The following is a 7,821-nucleotide window of genomic DNA, read 5'->3' as shown; positions in this document are numbered from 1 at the left end:
CTGTTTTCAATTGTGAGGTCGCTTGTGGCTCAGTGCCTGCTAGGCCAGTGCTAGGTGCGTGGCTCCTGTTTGTGGTTGTGAGGTCAGTGGTGGCTCAGTGCCTGCTAGGCCAGTGCTAGGTGCGTGGCTGCTGTTTGTGCTTGTGAGGTCAGTGGTGGCTCAGTGCCTGCTAGGCCAGTGCTAGGTGCGTGGCTGCTGTTTGTGGTTGTGAGGTCAGTGGTGGCTCAGTGCCTGCTAGGCCAGTGCTAGGTGCGTGGGTGCTGTTTGTGGTTGTGAGGTCAGTGGTGGCTCAGTGCCTGCTAGGCCAGTGCTAGGTGCGTGGCTGCTGTTTGTGGTTGTGAGGTCAGTGGTGGCTCAGTGCCTGCTAGGCCAGTGCTAGGTGCGTGGCTGCTGTTTGTGGTTGTGAGGTCAGTGGTGGCTCAGTGCCTGCTAGGCCAGTGCTAGGTGCGTGGGTGCTGTTTGTGGTTGTGAGGTCAGTGGTGGCTCAGTGCCTGCTAGGCCAGTGCTAGGTGCGTGGCTGCTGTTTGTGGTTGTGAGGTCAGTGGTGGCTCAGTGCCTGCTAGGCCAGTGCAAGGCGCGTGGGTGCTGTTTGTGGTTGTGAGGTCAGTGGTGGCTCAGTGCCGCTAGGCCAGTGCTAGGTGTGTGGGTGCTGTTTGTGGTTGTGAGGTCACTTGTGGCTCAGTGCCTGCTAGGCCAGAGCTAGGTGCTTGGGTGCTGTTTTCAATGGTGAGGTCAGTGGTGGCTCAGTGCCTGCTAGGCCAGTGCTAGGTGCGTGGCTGCTGTTTGTGGTTGTGAGGTCAGTGGTGGCTCAGTGCCTGCTAGGCCAGTGCTAGGTACGTGGCTCCTGTTTGTGCTTGTGAGGTCAGTGGTGGCTCAGTGCGTGCTAGGCCAGTGCTAGGTGCATGGGTGCTGTTTGTGGTTGTGAGGTCAGTGGTGGCTCAGTGCCTGCTAGGCCAGTGATGGGTATGTGGGTACTGTTTGTGGTTGTGAGGTCAGTGGTGGCTCAGTGCCTGCTAGGCCAGTGCTAGGTGCGTGGGTGCTGTTTGTGGTTGTGAGGTCAGTGGTGGCTCAGTGCCTGCTAGGCCAGTGCTAGGTGCGTGGCTGCTGTTTGTGGTTGTGAGGTCAGTGGTGGCTCGGTGCTTGCTAGGCCAGTGCTAGGTGCGTGGCTGCTGTTTGTGGTTGTGAGGTCAGTGGTGGCTCAGTGCCTGCTAGGCCAGTGCTAGGTGCGTGGCTGCTGTTTTCAATTGTGAGGTCGCTTGTGGCTCAGTGCCTGCTAGGCCAGTGCTAGGTGCGTGGCTGCTGTTTGTGGTTGTGAGGTCAGTGGTGGCTCAGTGCCTGCTAGGCCAGTGCTAGGTGCGTGGGTGCTGTTTGTGGTTGTGAGGTCAGTGGTGGCTCAGTGCCTGCTAGGCCAGTGCTAGGTGCGTGGGTGCTGTTTGTGGTTGTGAGGTCAGTGGTGGCTCAGTGCCTGCTAGGCCAGTGCTAGGTGCGTGGGTGCTGTTTGTGGTTGTGAGGTCAGTGGTGGCTCAGTGCCTGCTAGGCCAGTGATGGGTATGTGGGTGCTGTTTGTGGTTGTGAGGTCAGTGGTGGCTCAGTGCCTGCTAGGCCAGTGCTAGGTGCGTGGCTGCTGTTTTCGGTTGTGAGGTCACTTGTGGCTCGGTGCCTGCTAGGCCAGTGCTAGGTGCGTGGGTGCTGTTTTCAATTTTGAGGTCAGTGGTGGCTCAGTGCCTGCTAGGCCAGTGCTAGGTGCGTGGGTGCTGTTTGTGGTTGTGAGGTCAGTGGTGGCTCAGTGCCTTCTAGGCCAGTGCTAGGTGCGTGGGTGCTGTTTATGGTTGTGAGGTCAGTGGTGGCTCAGTGCCTGCTAGGCCAGTGCTAGGTGCGTGGCTGCTGTTTGTGGTTGTGAGGTCAGTGGTGGCTCAGTGCCTTCTAGGCCAGTGCTAGGTGCGTGGGTGCTGTTTATGGTTGTGAGGTCAGTGGTGGCTCAGTGCCTGCTAGGCCAGTGCTAGGTGCGTGGGTGCTGTTTGTGGTTGTGAGGTCAGTGGTGGCTCAGTGCCTTCTAGGCCAGTGCTAGGTGCGTGGGTGCTGTTTATGGTTGTGAGGTCAGTGGTGGCTCAGTGCCTGCTAGGCCAGTGCTAGGTGCGTGGCTGCTGTTTGTGGTTGTGAGGTCAGTGGTGGCTCAGTGCCTTCTAGGCCAGTGCTAGGTGCGTGGGTGCTGTTTATGGTTGTGAGGTCAGTGGTGGCTCAGTGCCTGCTAGGCCAGTGCTAGGTGCGTGGGTGCTGTTTGTGGTTGTGAGGTCAGTGGTGGCTCAGTGCCTGCTAGGCCAGTGCTAGGTGCGTGGGTGCTGTTTGTGGTTGTGAGGTCAGTGGTGGCTCAGTGCCTGCTAGGCCAGTGCTAGGTGCGTGGGTGCTGTTTGTGGTTGTGAGGTCAGTGGTGGCTCAGTGCCTGCTAGGCCAGTGCTAGGTGCGTGGGTGCTGTTTGTGGTTGTGAGGTCAGTGGTGGCTCAGTGCCGCTAGGCCAGTGCTAGGTGTGTGGGTGCTGTTTGTGGTTGTGAGGTCACTTGTGGCTCAGTGCCTGCTAGGCCAGTGCTAGGTGCGTGGGTGCTGTTTGTGGTTGTGAGGTCAGTGGTGGCTCAGTGCCGCTAGGCCAGTGCTAGGTGTGTGGGTGCTGTTTGTGGTTGTGAGGTCACTTGTGGCTCAGTGCCTGCTAGGCCAGAGCTAGGTGCTTGGGTGCTGTTTTCAATGGTGAGGTCAGTGGTGGCTCAGTGCCTGCTAGGCCAGTGCTAGGTGCGTGGCTGCTGTTTGTGGTTGTGAGGTCAGTGGTGGCTCAGTGCCTGCTAGGCCAGTGCTAGGTACGTGGCTCCTGTTTGTGCTTGTGAGGTCAGTGGTGGCTCAGTGCGTGCTAGGCCAGTGCTAGGTGCATGGGTGCTGTTTGTGGTTGTGAGGTCAGTGGTGGCTCAGTGCCTGCTAGGCCAGTGATGGGTATGTGGGTACTGTTTGTGGTTGTGAGGTCAGTGGTGGCTCAGTGCCTGCTAGGCCAGTGCTAGGTGCGTGGGTGCTGTTTGTGGTTGTGAGGTCAGTGGTGGCTCAGTGCCTGCTAGGCCAGTGCTAGGTGCGTGGCTGCTGTTTGTGGTTGTGAGGTCAGTGGTGGCTCGGTGCTTGCTAGGCCAGTGCTAGGTGCGTGGCTGCTGTTTGTGGTTGTGAGGTCAGTGGTGGCTCAGTGCCTGCTAGGCCAGTGCTAGGTGCGTGGCTGCTGTTTTCAATTGTGAGGTCGCTTGTGGCTCAGTGCCTGCTAGGCCAGTGCTAGGTGCGTGGCTGCTGTTTGTGGTTGTGAGGTCAGTGGTGGCTCAGTGCCTGCTAGGCCAGTGCTAGGTGCGTGGGTGCTGTTTGTGGTTGTGAGGTCAGTGGTGGCTCAGTGCCTGCTAGGCCAGTGCTAGGTGCGTGGGTGCTGTTTGTGGTTGTGAGGTCAGTGGTGGCTCAGTGCCTGCTAGGCCAGTGCTAGGTGCGTGGGTGCTGTTTGTGGTTGTGAGGTCAGTGGTGGCTCAGTGCCTGCTAGGCCAGTGATGGGTATGTGGGTGCTGTTTGTGGTTGTGAGGTCAGTGGTGGCTCAGTGCCTGCTAGGCCAGTGCTAGGTGCGTGGCTGCTGTTTTCGGTTGTGAGGTCACTTGTGGCTCGGTGCCTGCTAGGCCAGTGCTAGGTGCGTGGGTGCTGTTTTCAATTTTGAGGTCAGTGGTGGCTCAGTGCCTGCTAGGCCAGTGCTAGGTGCGTGGGTGCTGTTTGTGGTTGTGAGGTCAGTGGTGGCTCAGTGCCTTCTAGGCCAGTGCTAGGTGCGTGGGTGCTGTTTATGGTTGTGAGGTCAGTGGTGGCTCAGTGCCTGCTAGGCCAGTGCTAGGTGCGTGGCTGCTGTTTGTGGTTGTGAGGTCAGTGGTGGCTCAGTGCCTTCTAGGCCAGTGCTAGGTGCGTGGGTGCTGTTTATGGTTGTGAGGTCAGTGGTGGCTCAGTGCCTGCTAGGCCAGTGCTAGGTGCGTGGGTGCTGTTTGTGGTTGTGAGGTCAGTGGTGGCTCAGTGCCTTCTAGGCCAGTGCTAGGTGCGTGGGTGCTGTTTATGGTTGTGAGGTCAGTGGTGGCTCAGTGCCTGCTAGGCCAGTGCTAGGTGCGTGGCTGCTGTTTGTGGTTGTGAGGTCAGTGGTGGCTCAGTGCCTTCTAGGCCAGTGCTAGGTGCGTGGGTGCTGTTTATGGTTGTGAGGTCAGTGGTGGCTCAGTGCCTGCTAGGCCAGTGCTAGGTGCGTGGGTGCTGTTTGTGGTTGTGAGGTCAGTGGTGGCTCAGTGCCTGCTAGGCCAGTGCTAGGTGCGTGGGTGCTGTTTGTGGTTGTGAGGTCAGTGGTGGCTCAGTGCCTGCTAGGCCAGTGCTAGGTGCGTGGGTGCTGTTTGTGGTTGTGAGGTCAGTGGTGGCTCAGTGCCTGCTAGGCCAGTGCTAGGTGCGTGGGTGCTGTTTGTGGTTGTGAGGTCAGTGGTGGCTCAGTGCCTGCTAGGCCAGTGCTAGGTGCGTGGGTGCTGTTTGTGGTTGTGAGGGCAGTGGTGGCTCAGTGCCTGCTGGGCCAGTGCTAGGTGCGTGGCTGCTGTTTGTGGTTGTGAGGTCAGTGGTGGCTCAGTGCCTGCTAGGCCAGTGCTAGGTGCGTGGCTGCTGTTTGTGGTTGTGAGGTCAGTGGTGGCTCAGTGCCTGCTAGGCCAGTGCTAGGTGCGTGGCTGCTGTTTGTGGTTGTGAGGTCAGTGGTGGCTCAGTGCCTGCTAGGCCAGTGCTAGGTGCGTGGCTGCTGTTTTCAATTGTGAGGTCAGTGGTGGCTCAGTGCCTGCTAGGCCAGTGCTAGGTGCGTGGGTGCTGTTTGTGGTTGTGAGGTCAGTGGTGGCTCAGTGCCTGCTAGGCCAGTGCTAGGTGCGTGGCTGCTGTTTGTGGTTGTGAGGTCAGTGGTGGCTCAGTGCCTGCTAGGCCAGTGCTAGGTGCGTGGGTGCTGTTTGTGGTTGTGAGGTCAGTGGTGGCTCAGTGCCTGCTAGGCCAGTGCTAGGTGCGTGGCTGCTGTTTTCGGTTGTGAGGTCACTTGTGGCTCAGTGCCTGCTAGGCCAGTGCTAGGTGCGTGGGTGCTGTTTTCAATTGTGAGGTCAGTGGTGGCTCAGTGCCTGCTAGGCCAGTGCTAGGTGCGTGGCTGCTGTTTGTGGTTGTGAGGTCAGTGGTGGCTCAGTGCCTGCTAGGCCAGTGCTAGGTGCGTGGGTGCTGTTTGTGGTTGTGAGGTCAGTGGTGGCTCAGTGCCTGCTAGGCCAGTGCTAGGTGCGTGGCTGCTGTTTGTGGTTGTGAGGTCAGTGGTGGCTCAGTGCCGCTAGGCCAGTGCTAGGTGTGTGGGTGCTGTTTGTGGTTGTGAGGTCAGTGGTGGCTCAGTGCCTGCTAGGCCAGAGCTGGGTGCTTGGGTGCTGTTTTCAATGGTGAGGTCAGTGGTGGCTCAGTGCCTGCTAGGCCAGTGCTAGGTGCGTGGCTGCTGTTTGTGGTTGTGAGGTCAGTGGTGGCTCAGTGCCTGCTAGGCCAGTGCTAGGTGTGTGGCTGCTGTTTTGAACTGTGAGGTCGCTTGTGGCTCAGTGCCTGCTAGGCCAGTGCTAGGTGCGTGGCTCCTGTTTGTGGTTGTGAGGTCAGTGGTGGCTCAGTGCCTGCTAGGCCAGTGCTAGGTGCATGGCTGCTGTTTGTGCTTGTGAGGTCAGTGGTGGCTCAGTGCCTGCTAGGCCAGTGCTGGGTGCGTGGGTGCTGTTTGTGGTTGTGAGGTCAGTGGTGGCTCAGTGCCTGCTAGGCCAGTGCTAGGTGTGTGGCTGCTGTTTTCAATTGTGAGGTCAGTGGTGGCTCAGTGCCTGCTAGGCCAGTGCTGGGTGCGTGGGTGCTGTTTGTGGTTGTGAGGTCAGTGGTGGCTCAGTGCCTGCTAGGCCAGTGCTAGGTGCGTGGGTGCTGTTTGTGGTTGTGAGGTCAGTGGTGGCTCAGTGCCTGCTAGGCCAGTGCTAGGTGCGTGGCTGCTGTTTGTGGTTGTGAGGTCAGTGGTGGCTCAGTGCCTGCTAGGACAGTGCTAGGTGTGTGGCTGCTGTTTTCAATTGTGAGGTCGCTTGTGGCTCAGTGCCTGCTAGGCCAGTGCTAGGTGCGTGGCTGCTGTTTGTGGTTGTGAGGTCAGTGGTGGCTCAGTGCCGCTAGGCCAGTGCTAGGTGTGTGGGTGCTGTTTGTGGTTGTGAGGTCAGTGGTGGCTCAGTGCCTGCTAGGCCAGTGCTAGGTGTGTGGGTGCTCTTTGTGGTTGTGAGGTCACTTGTGGCTCAGTGCCTGCTAGGCCAGAGCTAGGTGCGTGGCTGCTGTTTGTGGTTGTGAGGTCAGTGGTGGCTCAGTGCCTGCTAGGCCAGTGCTAGGTGCGTGGCTGCTGTTTGTGGTTGTGAGGTCAGTGGTGGCTCAGTGCCTGCTAGGCCAGTGCTAGGTGCGTGGCTGCTGTTTGTGGTTGTGAGGTCACTTGTGGCTCAGTGCCTGCTAGGCCAGTGCTAGTTGCGTGGGTGCTGTTTGTGGTTGTGAGGTCAGTGGTGGCTCAGTGCCTGCTAGGCCAGTGCTAGGTGTGTGGCTGCTGTTTTCAATTGTGAGGTCGCTTGTGGCTCAGTGCCTGCTAGGCCAGTGCTAGGTGCGTGGCTCCTGTTTGTGGTTGTGAGGTCAGTGGTGGCTCAGTGCCTGCTAGGCCAGTGCTAGGTGCGTGGGTGCTGTTTGTGGTTGTGAGGTCAGTGGTGGCTCAGTGCCTGCTAGGCCAGTGCTAGGTGCGTGGCTGCTGTTTGTGGTTGTGAGGTCAGTGGTGGCTCAGTGCCTGCTAGGCCAGTGCTAGGTGCGTGGCTGCTGTTTGTGCTTGTGAGGTCAGTGGTGGCTCAGTGCCTGCTAGGCCAGTGCTGGGTGCGTGGGTGCTGTTTGTGGTTGTGAGGTCAGTGGTGGCTCAGTGCCTGCTAGGCCAGTGCTAGGTGTGTGGCTGCTGTTTTCAATTGTGAGGTCAGTGGTGGCTCAGTGCCTGCTAGGCCAGTGCTCGGTGCGTGGCTGCTGTTTGTGGTTGTGAGGTGAGTGGTGGCTCAGTGCCTGCTAGGCCAGTGCTAGGTGCGTGGCTGCTGTTTGTGGTTGTGAGGTCAGTGGTGGCTCAGTGCCTGCTAGGCCAGTGCAAGGCACGTGGGTGCTGTTTGTGGTTGTGAGGTCAGTGGTGGCTCAGTGCCTGCTAGGACAGTGCTAGGTGTGTGGCTGCTGTTTTCAATTGTGAGGTCGCTTGTGGCTCAGTGCCTGCTAGGCCAGTGCTAGGTGTGTGGGTGCTCTTTGTGGTTGTGAGGTCACTTGTGGCTCAGTGCCTGCTAGGCCAGAGCTAGGTGCGTGGCTGCTGTTTGTGGTTGTGAGGTCAGTGGTGGCTCAGTGCCTGCTAGGCCAGTGCTAGGTGCGTGGGTGCTGTTTGTGGTTGTGAGGTCAGTGGTGGCTCAGTGCCTGCTAGGCCAGTGCAAGGCGCGTGGGTGCTGTTTGTGGTTGTGAGGTCAGTGGTGGCTCAGTGCCGCTAGGCCAGTGCTAGGTGTGTGGGTGCTGTTTGTGGTTGTGAGGTCAGTGGTGGCTCAGTGCCTGCTAGGCCAGAGCTAGGTGCTTGGGTGCTGTTTTCAATGGTGAGGTCAGTGGTGGCTCAGTGCCTGCTAGGCCAGTGCTAGGTGCGTGGGTGCTGTTTGTGGTTGTGAGGTCAGTGGTGGCTCAGTGCCTGCTAGGCCAGTGCTAGGTGCGTGGCTGCTGTTTGTGGATGTGAGGTCAGTGGTG

Source organism: Apteryx mantelli, chromosome 11 (assembly GCF_036417845.1).
Source record: "Apteryx mantelli isolate bAptMan1 chromosome 11, bAptMan1.hap1, whole genome shotgun sequence".
Taxonomy (NCBI): Eukaryota; Metazoa; Chordata; class Aves; order Apterygiformes; family Apterygidae; genus Apteryx; species Apteryx mantelli.
This window is presented reverse-complemented; position numbering follows the sequence as displayed.